The sequence below is a fragment of the Lichenostomus cassidix genome, chromosome 1 (genome assembly GCF_008360975.1).
Source record: "Lichenostomus cassidix isolate B80296 chromosome 1, HeHo_3.0, whole genome shotgun sequence".
Classification (NCBI taxonomy): Eukaryota; Metazoa; Chordata; class Aves; order Passeriformes; family Meliphagidae; genus Lichenostomus; species Lichenostomus cassidix.
In genome coordinates this window covers 14,890,174-14,912,740 of record NC_139479.1, presented here as the reverse complement: position 1 = coordinate 14,912,740, position 22,567 = coordinate 14,890,174, and positions in this window count along the sequence as shown.

Genomic DNA, 22,567 nt, shown 5'->3' with positions numbered 1-22,567 from the left:
CCCATGGCTGGTGGCACAAAGTCTTGCTCCTGAGTACCCAGAGGGCACTGCAGAGGGAGAAGGCAGTTTCACAGCCAGCACTGAGACCCAGAAAGGAATCACCCAGCATGGCTGTCAGACTGGCACATCCTCCTGCCAGAGCAGCTCCTGCCTCGCTCAGCAGCTCCTGCTGGGCACAAGCTGGGGAGCCTACCGATTGCTGAGACACCCCAACCTCCCCCCGTGCCTCCTGGGGAGTAGGGCAGCAAGGGCTCCTTCCAGCCTGGATCACTTGGGCCTCCCTCCCCATGTTGCTGTCTCAGCCCCAGCCCTGTGTCCTTGGGGTGGCCTCACTCCAACACGGTGTCACTGCCCAGATGCACTATGCCATCCCTAAGGCACTGATGAGGGACTAACCAAGGCCAGGGAGCAAAACCTCAGCTTCACCGTATGGAGATTGTATTTGGACTCCATTGATAGAAAGGATTCCCTGTGAACTCCTCCTGGTCCCCCTTGTGAACTCCTCCTGGTCCCCTTGCACAGCAACAAGGCTGCCCCAGAGTCTGAGCACACCCACCTTGAGACTCAGAGCTTTTTGTAAGCTGTTTTTCTTCATTTTGAATCACTCACAGTGTTATAAGAAGGATATTTGAATTGTGTTGTGTCGTTGCTAGTGTCTGATTGTACTCCTTAGAATAGTTTTAGAAGAAAAAAACAGTAAGAAATGACAGCATATTAAAAAAATTGATTTATAGCATAAAATTTAAAGACACATGAAGTATTATGCCATATATCTTCAAAATATTGGTGTGTGTGTTACAAGTTTCCAGTTGGTAAAAAACCACAGATATTTCTAAGGGACTCAGTAATTTTTCCAATTTTGTGCCTGAGCACATTAATCACACTGGTGGGTTTTATTCAAAAAATATCTTCTTCTTCTAACCATAGAAGCTCTATTTAGCATTTCCCATCTGGATCTACACAATTTGGTGTGAGATTCTACGAGGACAGTCACCATTTCTGGCACACCACAGGAACAGCTGCATTTCAACAACCCAGTCTGGGATTCAGGCAAGTAAAATTCCCTGAACAGGGCGTTGCCCACTCCAGCACCTGAGCTGAAGATTAATAAACACTTCAGGATGTTTTAACTTTAGTTGTTTCTTGCTTCCTTGGCAACAATTTTAACTCCATTCATGTGAGAAGCACACAGAATAATATAAAGTGGTGGAAAAAATTATTTGGTGAACTAAGAAGGGGACTGGAAATAAGAGCTATATAGAAAGCTCACACATGATGTAAAAATTTCCATTATTAACAAATATATTCAAAGCAGCTCCTCAGAAATAGTTTGAGACTAGCTCCTCCTGTCCTGGGAGAGGAGGATGGACCACAGTGGTGCCTTCTTGGCACCTTGGACTCTCTGTGGGGCACACAACCTGGGAGCAGAACAGTGTTCAAGTGAGGGAGAGTTTACAGTGGCTGATGGGTCTTAACAAAAGGAGTAGAATATTTTGCAAAACATGTTTGTTTCTACTTGATCATTAAAATTCTCTACTCACACGTGTTTTGCTCAACTCAAATATGTTTAACCACTTCACCAAAAGAATTACATTAAATATGTTCTGGGTTTGTTAGTGATTTTATATTACTGACAGGCTATTCATAACTTGCTTTGCATTTTAAATATGTAAAGTAGGCACTCCTTAGATGATATAAAAGCCATTTTCAGCTACCAGTTGAAAAAGAGGTCATATTTGTGGTACTGTGTTTTCAAAGAAGAAAACTTTTAGTTCCATATAGTCAAAGATGTTCATTACTTTGTCTTTTATAGCTGGATAAATATTTAGACTTATTGTAATTGAAGACTTACCTCACAGTATCATCCCCATGACTCTGTGTGACACCTTTATATCAGCTTCATTGATTTCCTGTGCTGTACAAATGTGGGAAGTAGTCTTTTATTTTTTATGTTGGTTTATACTTAAGCTAGGCTATTGGTTGAAGAAAAATGTTGCAATTTCATTCCTTACATGCATATTAGGACTGTGAAAACTAGTTTTGGAAGCCATTTGCACTTTCCTTGATATTAAAAAGAAAAAGAAGAGAAGAGGAGAGGAGAGGAGAGGAGAGGAGAGGAGAGGAGAGGAGAGGAGAGGAGAGGAGAGGAGAGGAGAGGAGAGGAGAGGAGCTTTTTTACCCTTGACTGGAGTCTGCCACATTGCTGAGTAACACCTGCCCCTGGCACAGGAAGTGGTTTTTTGTGGAGTAATATTTAATATAATCATTACAAAATCCAGCTCTGAGGGAGGTAAGGGTGTACAGTGACTTGGCCTGTTGCTTTAAGGTATTACTGCACATCACTACATGCTCTTTGGGACTGAAGGGCAATGTCTGTGCTGTGCCACACTGTATAGACCAAAATCCTCAGAACTAGCTCCCAGCATTTCTAATGCAGGATGTGGCATCATAAGCTCCATAAAGCTCTGTAGCTTGCACCATTGCCCCTGAGCTAAATTAGCCCTACTTAGCACAGCTAATTAACCTGAATCCACACTGACACAATACTGGCTTTGGTCCCAAAGCCAGCTGGGTTGCTGCTGGCCTGAGGATGACCAACATGCTCCATTATAGAGTTTATATGGACCTGGATGTGGATGTTTTCAGATGTGAATATCTGAATCCAGTGCCAGAGGGATTTAGCTGGTAGGCTGGGAGATGGAGTTATGGGGTTCCCTTCAGGCCAGGGGCAGCTGTAGGCTGGGATACCAGACAAAGGCAAATATTTGCAATGCTATATCCAGTCACAATAAAAACAATTATTTTTTTTCCTGCAAATTGATTTATATTCACCTGGCCAAATGCTTTTGTGGAGAGTAAAACAGCTCAAATGCATTGGCCAATGGCTCTGTCCAACCCAGCACTGCACTGACACCAGAGGACTTTCTGTCAGGGTCAGGGGACAATGGAACTGCTGTTTGAGCAGGAGGGCACAGCCCCAGATGGGAACTGAGTACCACCTACAGGCTAACACACCTCTTTCCCTTCCACTAGTCCTCCTGAGTGGGGCAGCACTAGTCCCAGACTATCCAGAAGAAGACAAACCCAGACCAGTGGCTTACTTGTGTAGTCCAAGGCCAGCCTCATCTGCTAAGTTACACATGTGTAAGAATGCAGTTAAAGAAAATATACATATTTTGTACCTGGAAGAGAGATGCAAATAATTTTAAATGGAAAACATGGGCTGGTAGATTCCACTAAAGAAAGAGGCTTTTCCTTAACAGGAAAGTTTCCAGTTAAGTATAATTCCACCCTCTTTTGTTTATTAAACAGCTTTTTCAGTGATTTTGCAGAGATGATTTATGTTCTAAAATATCTTGCTCTCCTTTAACCTCCATTGTAGTCAAATTTGAGACCTCATATTTTGCTATAGCAACAGTTTGCTTTCAGAAAAACAAAATTTCTCAGGGATATTTCACTTCCCTACAGAATTAAAGATTTGGTAAAAACTGAAACAGGGACATCTGAAATCACAGGTTAGGGAATAGAGCAGCATGATGTACTGCAAACTTCTTATTCCAGAGTATTGCCAACTGTCACAATTATTTAATATCTAAAGTTCCCAACACTTGGCATCCTTCTGGTTGAACTTTTTTTTATTATTATTTTTAAAAATAAATCAAAAAACAGTTTGAGGAGAAAATAAATAGATGATCTTTTGTAATGGAATTTGCTGTTTATAGGGAAATATTTGCCTTATTAAACTACCTGAACAAGCAACTTGGAAGTACTAGTACGTAATGATGACCACTAAATAAATAATATAATATAAATGTGTTTGAAAAACTGAGGGCCTCACTGGGAAGTTGATGTATGATATGAGAGAAGCTGTTATAATGAATTCCAGTGGTTTGTACAAAAACACACAACTGGAAACATGATCCATGCATAGAAAATACTTGATATATTACTTATTGAGAGTTACTGGGTGTCACGCACATAAAGTGCATGCCACAGAGTTGAGTACCTCACCCTTAGGCACCTTTCTCACCCAACAAATAAACATTGTCTCTGTATCACCTAGCGACACCTTTTTTTCCCCGTAATTACAAATAATCCGTAAACTGAGCACAGTATTGCTGTTAGAAAGCTGGAGTGTATAGATTCACCTTTCAGACACTGATACACAGAACAAAGCACATTTTGGATCTTGACTATAATATGCCAGCTGGTAATGAGTTTTAAGAAGCCAGCAGTGAAAAAGCCTTGCCTGAGAAACTGTAGACTGTGAGTGCCAGAGCTACTGCTGAGGATGAGACACAGTAGCAAGAATGGAGCAAACATTGGCAGAACAAGAAGCTCACCCAGTGTCTTCACAGACCCCTGTCAGACAGAGGAGGAACAGTCAGTCCTAGCTGGAATCCCAGTTAAAAGCACCATGGTGGTGATGACTCATTGCTATGATATTAAAACGTCCAGAACCATGTTTTAGGAAAAAAAAAAAAAAAAGCATAGCTAATAATAGCCATGAGTATCTATATATGCATCTACCCATATGTATGCTAGGTTTCATATGAGCATTGCGAACAATTCTGTCATATTTTAAAAAGTAAGGAATCACAGAAACTCAGAGAATTCAGTCTCTGATAGACTTCAGATACATTTTATCCCAGTATGCATAGGCACTGTCAACAATCCTGTATTTAGTTGCATTTGCACATTGGTTAGTAGCTTTGTTTTGGATTACATGTGTTCTGCGGTTTGCTGACTGACAGTGTATTCTCTAACTTCAAAACCAAGTCCAAAAAAAATAGATCATTTAAGCCCCATGCTCCAGGCTGTCAAACAGCCTCCAAACTGCCATAGACTCTCCTTTCTAGTAAGGCCAGGGAAAAGCCTTTTCATAATCTGGGTCACGATGGAGTTTTATGGTTTTGAGAAAAGTTCCTGGCTTCCAGAACAAAATGCATCTTTAAACTTTCTAACAATACAGCATATGTAAATGAGATATCTTTCTTCAAGCTCTCCTCTTCTGTTTCATTCTTTCTTCTGTGTTTCTTTTCATGAGTTATATATATCACTTATTTAATTTATGTTTTCTATATAAAAAGGATCTGGGCAATAAAACTTTGGTATTTAGTCATCTCAATTCTTCCTCTTTCTGGTTTTGACTACATTCTTTTCTCTGCTGGAAAAGATAAAGATGAGCAGATCTCCAAAGCCAAGTAATATTTATTTTTCCTTCATTATTCTCACATTTTAAGAAATGCAATCAACTGTGGAGGAAAGTGTAGCAGTTAGAAGAGCCGGTGAGGCCCATCTGCCCATGTGGTACTAGAGGGAGGTGTTAAGTGGAAAAAACAAGATGTTGCCAAAAACTCTGTCAAATGTAGAGACAGAGCCAGGCTGTGACACAGAAGAGATTGAAGCCTCCCACAACAAAATGTGGGATTTTTCAAGCTGGGATGGACAGTGAAAGGAGGGAGATGAAGCAGGTAGCTTCGCTCCAGACAGAAGGGATGGGATGGCAATAGCGGGGAACAGTGCTTTTGGAAATGTATGGGGATTTTCTAGGGGTTTTCTTGGGGTTTGTCTTTAATTTTACTTAAGCTGTTCTACCAAAACACCTTCTGCACAGCCCCAGAGAAGACAGAGTAGTTAGTGTGAATCAACAGTGAATATCTTGACAAAGTTTCTTTGTTGGCAACTCAGACCAATTTCACTCAGCTCTTCCTAAGTATGGAAAATTTTCAAAGCCTCTATCTACTGACATACATACATATATATGCACACACCTTTTCTACCTCACTCTCTTCTGGACTTCTTTACTAACATATCTTTCCTCTTCTCTCTGAACTGCCCTTTAATCTTCCATTCTTCTTTTCTCCTGACATTTTCCCATGTCAATCTTCTGACAAGCAGACTTCATTCACAAATCTGAGATCCTCTTCATAGATGACACCTTGATGTAAATAACTTTGAAGATGAGAGACAAGAAAAATCAAGACTCAAGTTTGAAAAGAGAGCTGCCAGCACTCCTCCCATGAATTTTCCTGTCACAGCAGTTATGATAGGAGTGATGCAGCAGGATGTTTTTCCTGGTGGTTTCGTAGGAACTCAAACCAGACTTTTACTATAATGGTTGTTCTCTGACCTAGAATTTATGCACCCCTGGATCTTCCCTGGATTATGCTGCCCACAGAGATAGCCCAAGCTTTTGCTTTGTTCTTTTTCTGCTGTTCAAAGAGTGGGTTTGCCTTCTCTTATTTTCAAAATAGTGTAGGATTCCCTTACTACCAGTCCAACTGATGGGATTTTTTTTTCATTTGCAATGAAAAGTCCTAGAGACTTAACATTCCTACTTTAATTTCAAACCCACAATATTAAATTGGCTTTGATGTTAGGCAGGGAGAGTCTGCCCAGCCAACTGTAAATACATGTAAAATGCTTACATTTATTCCATTACAGCACACATTTGTTATTATATTTAATCATTAATAAAGTTACATTAAAAGGCTTGTAAGAGTGAGACAGAAACTTCCCACAGAAGGAAAATATTGAGTAAGTATTTCTGCTGTCTTTAATTCCTTTTGTCTAGACATCACAACAGCCGTTAGGCTTATCCTGCCAATGTCAATATAGTCCCTTGAGGATACGTGGTAAATTAACAAATTTAGCAATAAAAGTAATGGGCTGAGAATTACTAACTATAGCATTAATACAGCATATATTAATGAAATACACACACACACACACATGCATACAAATATAGGTCCTTGCAGGCACATAAATGCATATGTATTACTTCTGAGCCAAATTCTCCAGCTCATACCATAGCAAGCCTGTTTTTTCCATGTTGATTTTTACATGCAGTTTTTCATGGCAGATGGATGTGACAGTTAGGCCATAAAAATGGCAGTGAATGAGAATAACAACATGTATGTTTAGTGCCAGATCTATGCACCTCCATAAAAGTGCCCACACACACTGCCACAGCCACCCTCCTCTGAGGTGAGTGACCCCCTAACTCACAGTGGGTACCTGTGTGAAGGTACCCCCCATGTTCATATTTTTGCCTGCTGTTCCACCTCTATCTGAGCTCAGGTGGCCACTAATCCCAGATGTCCTCCTTGCAGATGGAGCAGAGCAGCACAGGAAGAGCCCCCTGCCATTTCTGCAGGGCTGGCAGTGATGTGACAGGACATTCAGATGAGTCCCTCAGCATTTTAGGACCACAGGATGCTGGTAGCTCTGGTGGGGTTACCCAGATCCCCCTCCACAGCTGCTTCTGCAAGCAGGCAGGAACCAAAGAGCCTCTCTGAATCCTTCAGTACTGGGTGGATGAAATGAGGAATTGCACCATTTTAAATGGAACCTTTTCCTTTTAGAAACAGGACAGAGGCTCTAACTTCACCAGGAGATACATGGAAAAGATGGGGGTGGGGATGGGACACACAGTCATTCCAGCAGAGGTTCCATCTTCAATTAGGAAAAAAAATTATCATGAGAACAATCCATCGCTGGAACAGCCTCCCCAGGGACCTGGTGAAGTACCCATCAACGGAGGGCTTTAACATGCCAAGTGGATAGGGTGCTAGATAATCTCATCTGGGCTCCCTCTCCAATGAAAGGTTGGGCCAGATGGTCTTTCAAGATCCTTTTTAGCCTGGGCTGTGCAGTAGTTCTGCAGTTTGGATGGAAATTGCTTGAGTTCTCCTAACGCTTCCAGAAGATCTGGGAGTCACACGGCCAGAAAGAGCTTTTCATGAGCAACTTTAACTATGACACCCTTCTAAACCAAAATGCACTAAGAGAAGAAGAAAAACTCAGTTCTTCCACATCTGTGCAATAGGCAAAACCATATTCACAGATTTTAGCAGTCCCTGTAGCTGGTGAGTGGATTGGAAAAAAAAGGCCAAACTCATCTGCAGTGACACCTTTCCCTTGGTTCTTTATTGATCCAACTGAACAAAATAATCTGAGGGAGGAGAACACAATAATGTTCTCCTGATACACAAACTCCTCCTTTTCTATAGGAGCCCTAAGCAACCTTTTTCCCCAGCTCCATCTCCTTTGACACAGAGCACATAGCAACTCAGCATCCTTGCAGCAACTTGAATCACACTTCACATCCATCTCATTGTTGCTGGGTGGTATCTGCCCGTCTAAACATTACCAAGGTCAAAACTGAATAATAGACTTCTAAAATATTTTTTTCCTCTTTAAAAAAAGAAATCTCCACCTTTTCATAGACAGCATCCCACACTATACATTTCTTGAAATTGTTAATAATATCAAATATAGAAGCAATAATGAAGATAGTTATGACTTTTATTTTTTGTGAGTTTTCAGTGAGATTGTACTTCTCTTAAAATAAAGCAATGCTATATTTATCCTACATTATTATTCAAACACCCCCATTGAATATTATAGTAAATTCCAGGTTATAAAAGTATTGCACAGATGTCAGTACTAGATGAATATTATCCACACCAACAAACTCAGATTATGTCTTCACATACCTCTCCAAAAGACAGTGAGGTTTCATCAAGTTTAATTGAGGTTCAGTTTGTTATTAGGGAGATAAACTTGAGATTTTCTTGAAAGAATGGCTATAGATTATAGTCTCCACAGCTTCAAAAATTTAACAATATCTCAGCAGGAAATATAAATGGCCTTAGGATGATATCACACCTTAAGGCTCTTTTTAAATAGAGCAAAACAAGAAAGTTTCACAGTTTTAAGCATGGATGCTGTCATTAAACTGCTCTGACCAGTCCTGAAAGAGTTCGTAATTTTTTTCTGTTTGTTGGTTGCTGTCACCACAGCAACTAACTGGTTCTGCATGAAGTTACAGTGCAAGCCAGCAAAGCTGTAATGGAATACATTCCTTAGCATGAGTCAACGCCTGCACTGAAGAGAAAGTACACTGTTTTGGAAATAGGCTCTAACATGGTGTGTTGTGGTCAGTCTGGAAATAAGATGTTGTCTGAAATCAGCTTTTTCCCTCCTCCGTGTATTTTTAATCATAAGTACTTCAGTTATGCTTTGTGCTGGATCAGTTTTTCAGTCTGACAGCAGCACTGAGAGGAGAGAGCTGAAGCTGAAGGTGTTTTGTGCCCTGCAGAACACACAGATCTCTATCACTCACAGTGTAGGCTGGCAAATATTTCCTTTGGTGCGGTGATTTCCACACTGTGTCCCACAGACCCCTGAGGATTTGCTGGCTGCTTCTGAAAGGTCTTTCAAATGGGGCTGTAAAACACAGGACTACTGGCATTGTAATTTAAATTCACTACCCCAGGATCTGTCTTTCCCTTGGAAAATTATGGAAGGTCAATAACTCATAAAATGTTGAAATTCACTGATATGTATAAAGGAATAATACCTACTGTGCAAAGTGAGTCTCCTTCAGCCTCTGTAAAACCAGCATAAGAGAAATTCTTATTGCACTGAGAATTATACTGCTGCAGATGCAGAAGGCCAAAACTTTTCACTGGATAAGCTGCTTCTGTTCATGTAGTATAAAAAACATTAGACATCGATTAAAAAAAAATCAAATATATTTTGTCATGTGATTTTCTGGCGAGAATTATGATGCAGTATCAAATAATTAAGTATAAAGGCAAATTCAATGAAAAGTAAATTCAAATTATATTCCAAGCAGCAAATCACAGTAATGATTAAAATTAAGTAAATTATTAACACAGTGTATTTAATAACATGCATTTGAGGTTACCAGTCTGTGAAGGGAGTTGCATGAATTTTAGTTTTCTGTTTTAAAGCAACATTGCATTGTCCAGATTCATAAATCAGCAACCTGAGAACGGATTATTTTTTCACCAGTGTAATTCTCTGGGCAGTCAAAGCTTCTCTGGGCATTTTTTTTCTGAGAACAGAATGAGAGTTTACTTTGCATCATATATATTATGTCATCTGCTTTAAAAAAATATTTCCAGAACTCCAACCATAGGCTGGTAAACCCAAATGTAACCAGTCACATATTTTTTAATAAATGCAACATATTCATTATCAGAAATTTAATAATTATGTCTTCTTGGAATTCCTTTCTGTAATATGATTTAAAGTTACTTTCACTCAACCTTTCCTTAAAGACATTTATTGCAGATGTCTTAAAATTAAGCCATAGCTTCATTAAAATAACTCCAAATGACAAAATACATTTGTTCCCCTAACAGTGAAGCTTATGAAAGGCTTACGTGAGATATCAGAGTTTGATTTAATTGGTCAGGGAATATTTTTGTTCTCAGTTTAAAGTAACTGTTTGATCTCATTTTCTGATGTGCTCCCTCTCCCTAGATATATTTGCACATACGACTATAAATCTTGACAGCTGTGAAGCTTATTTTTATCCTCCCACTAATGGGCAAATTGCAACCACAGAAATCTCATGAATATTTTCAAGCAGACTTGCAGGGGCCACCCTAACAAACTATGATTTATCAACACTTGGGTAGAACAGTTGCTCAGAAAATGAAATGCAATAATGACCTTGCCTTCTCTCTTACAAGAGACAATACATAATGCTAAAGAGTAGAAAAGAATTTGTAATTATTTCTGTCACTTTGATAACTATTAATAATGGTATTGAAATCTGCAAGAACATACACAGGAATAAGAGAGTTCAGCCAATAAAACCTTGTATTCATAGATTAGTAAAATTATTACACCACCAGCCTGATTTCCTGCATAATGTCATCTGGGGAATGGCATCCAGCGATTCATATATTGAGTTTAACAACTTGTGCTCAGCTCTGGAATCACTTCAGACAATTTCAGTTTTAAGATGGAGACCCCCACACTTCTCTTGGTAATTTTAAGTATCATTATTACCACTATTAAATATATGTGATTTTTTTTCTAGTAGCTCAAATTTTCTGGCCATTGTTCTTTTTATTATTTTCTCTATGTGATTTCCTGGGGTGAAAGTATCAAGGATGATATTTTATCTATTAAAAGCTTATTTTGTGCATATAAACAGGTTGTGCTCTTTACATTTATGACTGTAAAGCATTATAACTATTTTGAGACACTTTTGTTTTCACTGTCTGCAAAAGGGTTTCAGAACATTCCACAGTATTCCAGTATCAACACTATAAACAAAGATAAAATAATTTTCCTGATTCTCCACACTATGTCCCATTTTATACAAGTGTGGATTATCATAAATATTTCTTAATGCTTACCTGTATTTCCACAGTGAAGAATGAAACCTTTCTCAAGCCTTCAAGGTCACTGCTTCTAAGTACAGAATTTACAAGAGTAATTATTTTCTACCACTACATTAACAGTACCTCTGAGCATTGACATTGGTTTTGCACATTTCTTCGCTTCTAGGAAGGGGTTTAGAAATCTGGACTCAAAGCTTTGACAAGCTACAAAATACTAGATATATCCCACAGTTCTGCTCACTAATCCAAGATGATGCTCAAGTCTGATCAGTACCAATTTCTGAATTTTCTCTTACAAAAGGCAGGATGTTCCCTGTCCAAAAGGACAGCTGGCTCTTCTGTGTAAAAGAAAGTGAACACTAAATCATAACTAGATGGGAACTCTCCAGTTGTACATAACTTTTTTATTCAGGCAAGAACACCAAACGTTAGATGCTCCTTAGAGAATGTTACTTTGTGCCAATTCATGCATGTAGAAGAAAGAGGACTTCTTGTAGGTGTTGATGAAATCCCTCCTGTTGCAAATTAGACCATATGACACATGAAGAGCTCCCTCCAACCCGATTTGTAAATTATACAGTGCAGGCGACAGAACCAATTCAGGATTTCCTTTCATCTTGTCTCTCTCCTTCCCTGCAACTGTGCAATCACCAGACATACACTTGGTTCTGCTAAAATGAGCAGGCCTGTAATGTGGTCTGCTTTGCTGGATGTAAAGCTTAGCTACTGAAAAAGTATTTCCAGAATTGAGGCCAGTTTGACTAGCAAGTAGAAAAGTTTGCTCTGATTTCCTTTATACTTCTTATCTACCAGAGGCTGGAAATGTAAAGATTTTTTAAAATGGTGTAATCCTCAGAAAAAAATGCTGGTAGCATAGCTTCATCTGATTGGAAAGGCATGAATCAGATATATCTTTAGCTCTTACTTACTGGCCCTCCATGACTGGAATTACTTCAATCCACAAAGCAGCAGCCTAAGCAGACAGGTCCAGATTCCAAAAGGGAGATTTACCAGAATAACAGTGATCTGATGTATTTATTCTGGAGAGGGAAACCTACATGGTGTAAAATGTACTTCAAGAATATCTCTACTGCAAAGTGCAAAATAAAAGCAACAAGTCAGAGAAAAATGTAGACTCTTGCACTGGGCTGCATGGAATAGAGGCTGTTTCAAAAGCAGTAAGTCCAAGGAGCCAAGATTACCTTAGCTCAGCCTTCCATAGATCTATTTTCCATCATAGGTTGGATATGAAGGCTAATTGTAGTAATATTTTTAATTATAACAAAGAATGAACAAGATTTCCATATGCCTGAAAACTAAACCAAGCCTCTGTGCAAATTTCAGCCTGTGCAGCATTTGGCAGGGTCAGAGCAGGAAGAGATGGCAAAATTCCCCTCCTTTTCAGTATGCATTAAAAAACTCCACTTGAGGTATCTGCATTATTTCAGCAATGACCACACCAAAGAAACATAATCTCTGAAATCCATTTGGAGAGCAGTTAAAAGGTTATTGTGAGTTTTGATTGTTTAATAGGAGCTATTGGAAAGGACATGAAAATGTGATTGCAAAAGCTGTTGAAGGACATAAAAAATAGACATCACTGAATTTCTGGATTCACTTTCTGTTTCTGTTTCTCCTTAAGTGAAAGAAAGAAACAAACAAAAAAAAAAAACCTCCCAAAAAAAGACAGTAAAAACCATAATATCCTCTGATATTTTAATGGTTCAAATACACCAATGAGCTGAGGGTGGGGAAGCACTGGGACAGGTTGCCCAAAGAAATTGTGGATGCCACATCCCATGAAATGTTCAAGGCCAGGTTGGATGGGGCTTTGAGCAACCTGGTCTAGTGGAAGGTTCTCTGCCCATAGCAAGGGTTTGGAACTAGATGATCTTTAAGGTCTCTTTCGACCCAAACCATTCCATGATTCTACAATTCCCCCAGCTGACCTCTCTTTGCTCTTAATTTTCATCTAATCCTGGATGCATAGCAGGCATGCATTGCTTTGACACTATGACACTGAAGATACTTGTTTTCATGGTTGAGAAGGTCACTCTAATATTTGCTGGTTTATTCTACTTAGTACAAACTAACATTTAACACCTGCCTTTCTTTTCTATTGCATGTGATTCTTCTCACCTACATATGGCCATTTCAGAGTAAGTACATATTCTAGGACAGTCTTTTCCATAGGTCCATTTATTTTACTGGTTATAATTCTGTAGGATTGTTTACCTCTCTTCAGTGGCTATGAAGTCTAAACAATGAGCTCAGACAGCATGACTCACTTCTATGTCTCACTTCCTATATATGAAACTATGAAGGATGATCCCACCATTTTTCAGGTAAACCTCTGAATCTTTTCATTTGGCTTTATAATTCTGATTTCTCATTTGCATGCCTTTTGTTCTTATTCTTAAATTGTTGTCCATAATTAATTTTGAATTTATTTTGTATTTCATTCCCATTTAAATCTTAGTTCTAGGATGAGCTTCTGTGTGAAATTCCAGGCTGTCCACAGTCTAGAAAAGAACAAATCACTGTTAACCTTTTGTCCTTGGAGGTGTTCTCTGACATCATGCACTGTACACCCTGTACACTACTGTCTGGCAATCTCATGTACATGTTTCTCTTGAGGCACATTTTGTAGGTGTTTCTAATGCTGCATTCTTTGTTTTGCATGACTGACGTGTAATAGAAACCTGTTTTCCCTGTGCTTTTGCTCTGACTTTATGCTTTGTCTTGATGGGACCCTGTTCTTCCTTATTCCTTCTGTTTTTGTCTGCACTGGATTCTTCTTTGAGAAAATTTGTCTACAAAAGTTGGAAAACCCAGTTATTTAATTGATAACATAATGACACCTTCAGACTTCATTTCTCAGAGAGAGATTTTTACTGTTTGTGAACCATTTTATGTACACACACTTGCAAACACAGCTGCTATGCAAAAACGCCCAGGCTAACTCAAACAAGAAAGATAGGGAACCATTTTGTCACATCTGAATTTCTTCTGGCATGTAGATTACTTGATATAACTCAAGCTCAGTATTACTACATGATGATGCTTTTCCAAGACAGATCTTTTTTAAAAATCTATTTAAAATATGGATTCTCTAAATTATTCTTAATGGATCTCCATTTGAGGGAGCAATATAAATCAAGACATGCCAGCATTACCTGCATAAAGTTTCATAACACTTATTCCCACCAGTAAAAGTTCAAAAGCATTCCCCTGAGTGAAATTTGACAGATGTGAAACCACTAAAAGAAAGAACATCTAAAAAAAAGACAGGAACCTCAAAATCAATTTTCATTAATATCAGAGTTTCTCCCCACTCTCTGAAATTTGTGGATTCAGGTATGTTGCCTTTACTTCCCCAGGTACTCATTTCTCCTAGGACTGGTCAAATTAGCATCATGATGGCCTTAATTGCAAAGGGGCTGTTTGCACCCAGATTACTACATGATTATGGTTTTCCGAAACATGCACAGTCACTTTTACATTGCTTTTAATTATGTCAAATTTCAGTTTAACAACGTTAACCGTTCAAATTCATTAAGAACCTAATCAACTGGCTGCCTAGATATTTTTCAAAAAGCCTTCAGGGCAGGCAGACAGATTCACAGCTTTTTGGCATATAAACATCCCACTGATAACAATGCAGCTTTGTGCATGTAAAAAGAGGATGCAAGCCTTTGTTTTCAGATTTAATGTCCTTGCAACAATGGCTTGCAAAGAAGTACTGTCAGAAACTCTCATTTTAAGGTCCTTGAGATTCATTGCATTTTAAGATTGGTGATCTGGTATTACAAAGGGTTACAATTAACTGCAACTTCCCACATGCTGAATGATAGTCTGGTTAACAGTTCCACTCAGTTACAGCAGTTTTCCAGCCATAGAAGAAATAACACCCTTGCAGAAATGAGATCTGGTAAAAAATAATAGCAGAGTAACAGTCTAGATCAGAGAAAGCAGCTGGCAGCCTGTGGGATGATTTTACTCAGCCTCTCACAGTTCAAACTTCTCCTACTGTGGTTACAAATGCTTGGGCTCTTTCTTAGATAAGAAGTAATTCCATCTGAGTTGAGAGAGCAGCACAAATGGGCAGCAGATATGCCCAAAACTGGCATCTGTCCCACTAAACTGTTAAGAAGCCCTGATCTAAGTGTCAGTGAGTCTTAGAAGGCGACAGTGTCTCATTCTGCCTTTCACAGAGAAAATATTTTCTTTTTAAAAACAATAAAATCAGGTCTTTAATATAAAATGCTACAATAATAGCTCAAGTGCTTATTGCAGTGCCATTGTGGGACTTACATTAATTCTAGTATATTAAGAAGAAAATTAATTGCATTTATGAGGGCAGGACAGCATCTTTAGTGTCAAACATTTTATTTGATCCAAGGTACACTGTTCCCTTCAACATGTTTTAGTCCTCCTAATGATACATCTTTTGCTGGCATGGGCAACCTGCAACAGAGGCATGGCTGAATCAAAACTACAGGCACTGGCAGAAATGAAGAACTTATTCCTATCTACTGTCCAGGAAAAGTCAATCTAGAAGCAATTTATTAAGTATTTTATTCCATTTCCTTACTGGAATAATTTATGCTCTTGAACATTCTTTAATGTATGGCTAACAAGAAGACTTTTTAAATATTTCAGTTATAGGTAGGCCAAATGCATAATGTAATTACTAAAATCAGTACCATGTTAAGGCAAACCAGAAAGAAAATCAGTTGAATACAGCTGCCTGAAGCACCACCATTTTATATTTCAAACTCTGGCCTTTCTTCTGCTGTACAAGTGGAAAGAAGTATGCAGGACGAATGAGAGAGTTCTTTAGCTGACTGAATGTGTTCAAAAAAGCTTGGAAGAATAACAGGAAAACTCACACTGGCTCAAATTTCATTTGCTTCTATTTTCTGATCTATTCCTTCAACTAAACTTCTCCTAGAAGAGCTATAAAAAAATCCACACTGGAAATCTACAACATTCATACCACTTTGGGTCAGCCAGCTGGGTCACTTGTCTCAAACACTTTTCCAGCCATTGAGAAATGTTCTCTCACAAATTCTGTTTATCCATCTTTCCAGGTCTTCTCTTCTGCTGTCCAAGTGAATAAAAGGTAAAAATAATATTTTAATATTGTGCATCCCTTGGTTTCATGGCTGCCTACTCCTCACGAGTACCCACGACTACCATCACTGAGTTTTGCCTATTAGAACTCTCTCTGGATAAACATTAGTGCTGGAAATTGACGTGCAGTCATCATGGTTCTGAAATGGGCTTACCCTATTCTTTTTTCCAGCATAGATCTTCAGATTCTTTGAGGTATTGATCAAGCTGAATATCTAAATAGCTGACTATATGTTGCAATTAGAAAGGCTTAAAATCTTTCAGGAGTAAAATTCTGAAGAAGGAAAAAACCATATAAGGTGTATATAAAAAACAAGCAAGTTGTATTTATCCAGCCACCCTGCAATCTTAAAAATGTCTATTCCAGCCTTTGTGGAAACCAGATACTCAGTCTGTGTGTCTACTGAAAAACTGATGCAAATTTAATGCAAGAGAAAAGAACCCATTTCACAGGAGACTAAAACAAATTGCGATGAATTTTGCTGAAAATTACTGTTGGGCAGTATAAAAATGTAACACATTAATTTTCCTTATATGTGTCCATTCCATTCAACTCACACCATGCTCTTCCTCAGCAAAATGTACTTGCTGCAGGTAAAAAAGGCTAGCAGAACTTTACAAGTTTCTTTTATTTGGCTAATAATAGTTGAGTAGCTTGACATATCAGCTTTGTTTGAGGAATAAAAAAAAAATAGCCACCTGCAAAAACAACCGCAAATATCCAAAGAAACATAATTTCAGGTTTGACTACTGAAGTTTCTAATGGAAAAGAAAATTTGCCCTCAATTGCATTATATGGCATCAGCTAGAAAATACTGGATTCTAGCTGGTGAGGGACCTGGGAGAACACTGCTTGTCATATGAAACTGGAGACAGATGATTAAAGTAGAGCAAAGGGATGTGGTACCACACAGTGAAAAGATCCAAGGCGTAATTGTACAAAATTTATGGGACTCTAAAACAGTTGGAGTTAGTCAGACAAGAGTAAATAAATTCTGCCTTATTTGGCAGAGACTGTAAAATTAATGAACACTTAAAAATAGTTCCAAACATGAACTCTTCCCCACGTTTACTCATTGTTGAAGTGCAGCTGAAGTTAATTATGCTTCCAAACTCTGAACATATGATGCACAATCTTCAAATCCTTTAATGATTTGTCTGTTTTCTTTCAAAGTATTATGAGCTTGTATGTTTGACTGCAAATATGCACATATTGATATATTTGAAAGCTAATACTCAGCAGGGTTGATTGAAAACACACAGAAACAATAGGAAGCTTCTAATTGATTTTGATTGAGTCTGGAAAAGGCCAGTAATTAATAATCTGACAACCAGTATGATAAATTGTGTTCTTATCAAGATAGTAGATACACAGACAACCCTTCCTAGCCTGCACCCGCTGCTTTCTAGAGAGACATTTCCCTCTTCCTCCCTCTCCTGTGGCTTTACAACAAATTACTCTTTAGCAAATATTTTGGCAAACAAGTCTATGTTTGCAGCACACCTTCGCCCTCCAGGCAGACTCCTAGGTTTTGCAGGCAAGGTAAACACATCAAGGAGATAGACAGCTGGAACAAAAATCATCTTCATGCAGGGTCAGCTAGAACCATGGGTAAAGCTGAGATTTGCCTAGAACAGCTGCTTGACAGACACAACAAAAATATGGTGGCACTACTGCTTATTTTGCTTGTGCCAGGTCCCTGGAAAGTCCTGCCGTTTGCTGCTGCTGGCAGAGGTGCTTGGGGCTGCAGTGCTGCTCAGGCAGTCACACAAATGTGCTCCCCATTTCCACCCCCTTCCACCCCAGGATCAGGAGCCACAAACACACATCCACACAGCTTCTTCACAGTTTTATAGCTCTCCCCACTCCTTTCTGCCCCTGGCCCACGACACAGCTCCAGATTTTGGTTAGCCAGCTCAGCCTCCCTAAAACTGCTGAGAAGTCTTGGGCCAGTTCTGCCTTTGGCCACTATTTCAGGACTTGGCTGACTGATAGCAAAGCAAAAAAAAATTCTAATATCCAAATGTAAAGCAATAATATAGTTAAAATATTCTGAGTTTTTAGGAAAAAAATTCTATGGAAGAGCCTATTTAATATTACCAAGAGAATAACATTTAGAGAAAAAAGTGCAGCCAGTAGCCATTGCCTTGTAATGCTTGGGACCAGGTGACACTAAACTGAGCTTTAACAAATTTGTACTTAATTTTAAAACCTAGCAACAAAATAATAATATAGGGTACATTCTACTCATGCAGATTACCAGAAGAGATTTAGCAGCTTGGTGAAAGCTAGCCAAGTTCCTTTAACAAATTCTTACATTTAAATGTTTTTCAACCATCCTCAAGAAAAGAAAAAAAATGGCTGGAAGGTTGTCAGGCTGAGGGGACTACTCTTCACTCTCTAAAGTTTGTTTTCTTTTTAATTTGCTTCCACTCCCCAGTCTATTTGAATGCATTTAGACCAGTTTTAGTTGCATAATTGAAGACAACTTTGAATACCCTTAATCACACGGAAGAAAAGAATTTCTGAAAGTGTGAGATTGGCGAGATGAGCGTCATTCCAGAGTCCTCCACAAAGGGGTGAGAGTGTGTCTTAGAATCAAAGCTCAGGAAGCCAAATTAAAGAACATCCTTAATTCTGCAATTTGATTGATCTGCTTTCATAAGCTTTCTCTCCTAGTATTTGCAGGATTTCTGCACATGGATCCAGATGCACACATGCTAAAGCAAGTGGCAGCATATCATCCCAAAATAGAGTAAGGAAGAGATGAACCACAATCTGCTAAGGGTATCAGGATCAGCATGCCTTAGTGCAAAATGGCTTCATATCCTAAGACTTTGGTATGAAATGGTCATGGCTCATCCCTCAGGGTGGGAGTTTATGTGACATGTGACCCTTTCTGTACGCCATAGGAATGGCTTGGATTTTGCAGAGGTTCAAAACACTTTGCAACAAGTACTGCTGTGTTTGTCTAGTGTGGGGAGGAGGGCTGTATAAATTTGATTTCACTCAGATGTATGAGCTTCATTCAAAGCAGATAAACACCAAAATTATTGAAGGACAAATCTAAACTAGGCACTCCTTCCCCCGAGGAAGCCAGGGGACTGGACTGGGTGTGATAGCAACAGAACAGGTACTGAGACATCCCTCTTCTTGTGCTCAGGGAAAGGAAATAAACACCACGGACACAACGGGGGAAGCAATACCAAGTGGTCACACCCATTCTAGTGTAACCAGTTTATTTTCAGTTTGTTCCCTTAATGTTATCCTAACATGACTTTGCCAAGTAACTAGGCAACCTCCAGTGCCCCAGTGCTGAAATGCTTCGCTACTGACTGCAGGGGAAAGTGCAGAGCCACTTCCATCCCAGGAGAAAAGCGCGGGGTCACTTCCATCCCTGGGCTACACTGCCGCCTCACGGCACTTCTGCTACACAGCTCTCGCGTACTCCCTCTAAAACACCAAACAGCCCACAACCAGAGAAGAGTTCACTGATTCTGCTGGTAACACAGTTCTGACAAATTGTGCCTGTTCTAGTCAATTATATTATTAGTAGATATAAGGAAGCACAGAATCTCACATTTAGTTCTAGAGAGACACAAACCTGACAGGAGCAGAGGATCAGAACTCAGTTATTTGTAAAATTGAAAGAGTGGTCAGGAAGACAGGATGTAACTAATTGTTTTATAGCTAGTAGCAAAGAGCAGGACCCAGCAAAGAAAAAGTGAGCAATCAGACTGGCAAAAATCCCACAGGAAAGAACTTGGCATTGGAGTGGCTCACAAGTCAGTTTTGTTCAAAAGTATTCTGCCACTGTGAAAAAAGGAAGCTGTTACACAGAGCTTTATCAATAAAAATATTATCTCTAAGGTGCTGGGAAATACACCACAGCAGAAGAAGGATGCCTGTGCAAAAAATATAAAGTAGAAACATTTGGTTTCTTTACAAAGCTTTCCACGAACTCAGGCTTCACAAATGTGTTTTTAGAGCATTTTCCTGAGTCTTGCCAACACAAAGCCTAAGATCTCAATTTTGAATAAAACTGTACCTTTGTATGTACCTGAAAGACATATATGAAAATATCAAAATGAAGAAGGATTGAACTGAGCCTCAAACATAACTTTTCAGTGAGATCCAGCAACCACAGAAAATATGTCTGGTGTCTTTTCCTAACAGTATTCAAGCTGATCAACATTATATTCAAATAACTACAGCAGCTGGGCTTACACAGAAAAGTAACATCTCTTTTCCCATGGACTTTAGCATGTAAATGGATAGAATGTTTTCTATCCACTTACACAGGAGCACTCTATATGTTGTAACACTAATTGTTCCTGGGACTAAAAACCCAAGAAAGTTATCATAATGAGAAGCACAGAGGCATAAAAGGATGAATAATTCAAGCACGAAAAAGGACATTGTAACTTCATTGGCATCTTTCTCCTTCAAGATGTTGGTGTTTCCCAAATAATAATGCAGAATAGAAATCAGAATGATGAACAGAAATTACATTTTCTTAATCCGTTTTTCTATCACTACTCGAAGCAAAACATCTGGAAGATCCTAGAAAACTGCCTCTCTTCCAAACTCCAATGACTCTAAAGGAAACAAATCATGTGAAGGATTTTGACAGTATAATTAAGTGTTCTAATTCCCCCACCTATGTTGCTGTCTAAAGCCAGAACTACTAGAACATGTAGGACAGAATTGGAATCAGCCAGATGGGATGGGAGACATAGAGCAAAACAGAGACATTTTCTGTAAGAAATGTAAAGAAACAATGTGGACCTGAGAAAAGGAAGACAGGAATATTAATAAAAGAAATGTTTGGACAAGAAAATCAAATGAGGGTGGGGAGGACAGGAAGAAAAAATGAGAAAAGATAAACAAATGGAAACTCAAAACAAAGAATAATGATAGAAAAGATTGTTCCTGCTGAGCAGTTTAAAAGTGTATAGTATATTTATTTACATTTAGAATGGAAGGACGCATCTGGAGTGAAACTGGTGATTCAGGTTTTAAACATGAAAAAGGAACTAAGACTATATCTGTTCTGTTTGATAACTTAATTCTTCAACCCAGCCCCAGGACCTGGTCCCTTGTCACTCACATCTGAATATGTTCATCCACTTGTGTGCTCTCACTCAGAGTTAATTGACTGCCTCCCACCAGGAAGAAGTCAGGGCAGGGACTGTGAGGCTGCTGTGTGACCAGCATAGATAAGACTATGGCACCATCCTCCCCAGCCTGTCCTCCCAAACAGAGCCAGCTCACCATCCACCACACAGACTCTTACACCACTGAGCACACAGCAGAGTCTCCCTGTATTGCCCTTCAAATGCCACTCAGAAGGGCTGCTACATAGCCTCAGTTTCCTTCAAGCATTTTGAACAAAATGACCATGAAGAACAGATATTACAATTTAAGGGGCTGCCATATGGTGCCACACAGGAGACCTGGGCAAACATGCTGTGGCATGGATCTTCCCACGGAGGAAATGAGGCTGAAGCGATGTGGCCACAAGCTGTTCCTTGGCTGCCTTCTGAATTACAGCTACAGTGGCATGGGAGGAAGAGAATTCATACAGGAAACTTCTGGCTCCTGGAATGAGGTGGGGATTGCTTTCACCTGGTTGCAGACAGTGAGCTGAGGTGAGTCCTGGATGCTCCCCTCTGCCTTCAACCCAATGGCAGACATTTGTAACAGCAGCTGCAACCCGAAAAATAACATTTTAGGATCACACCCTGAACAATAGAACACAATGAGTTTTGGCCACCTGCCATGCAACACACCCTTGATGTAATACTAGAGTCACACATGGCAAGGTACTCCATTATGAAATCTTACATAATCATCTTTCACTAAATTATTTTCCAGGGTCATTCTCTGCTTATGATTTTATTATGTTTTCCTCTTTGTTGTTTACCTCATTCATGAATTAGCTTTCCACATTAGTTTTCTGTAGGATGATTAATTATTTCAGGATGTTTTAAGAGTTTTTAATAAAGAAAATATACAAATATTAATGATATATTGTGAAAAGTAAAAAACTGGCAGAGGTAATATAAATCTGCTATTTGCAGAGAGGACAAAAATGGATTCTTTCCTGCAAAAAATAACTATTTCCAATGACTTTTAAAAGCGTTGATAACATATCAGTTTTTAATTGTGTAACTAAAAAAATTGCTCTGCTTTTTTTTCCTTCTCATTAGGAGAAGGAACAGGTAACGACACTGCACTTGAAATAATCTTGACTGCA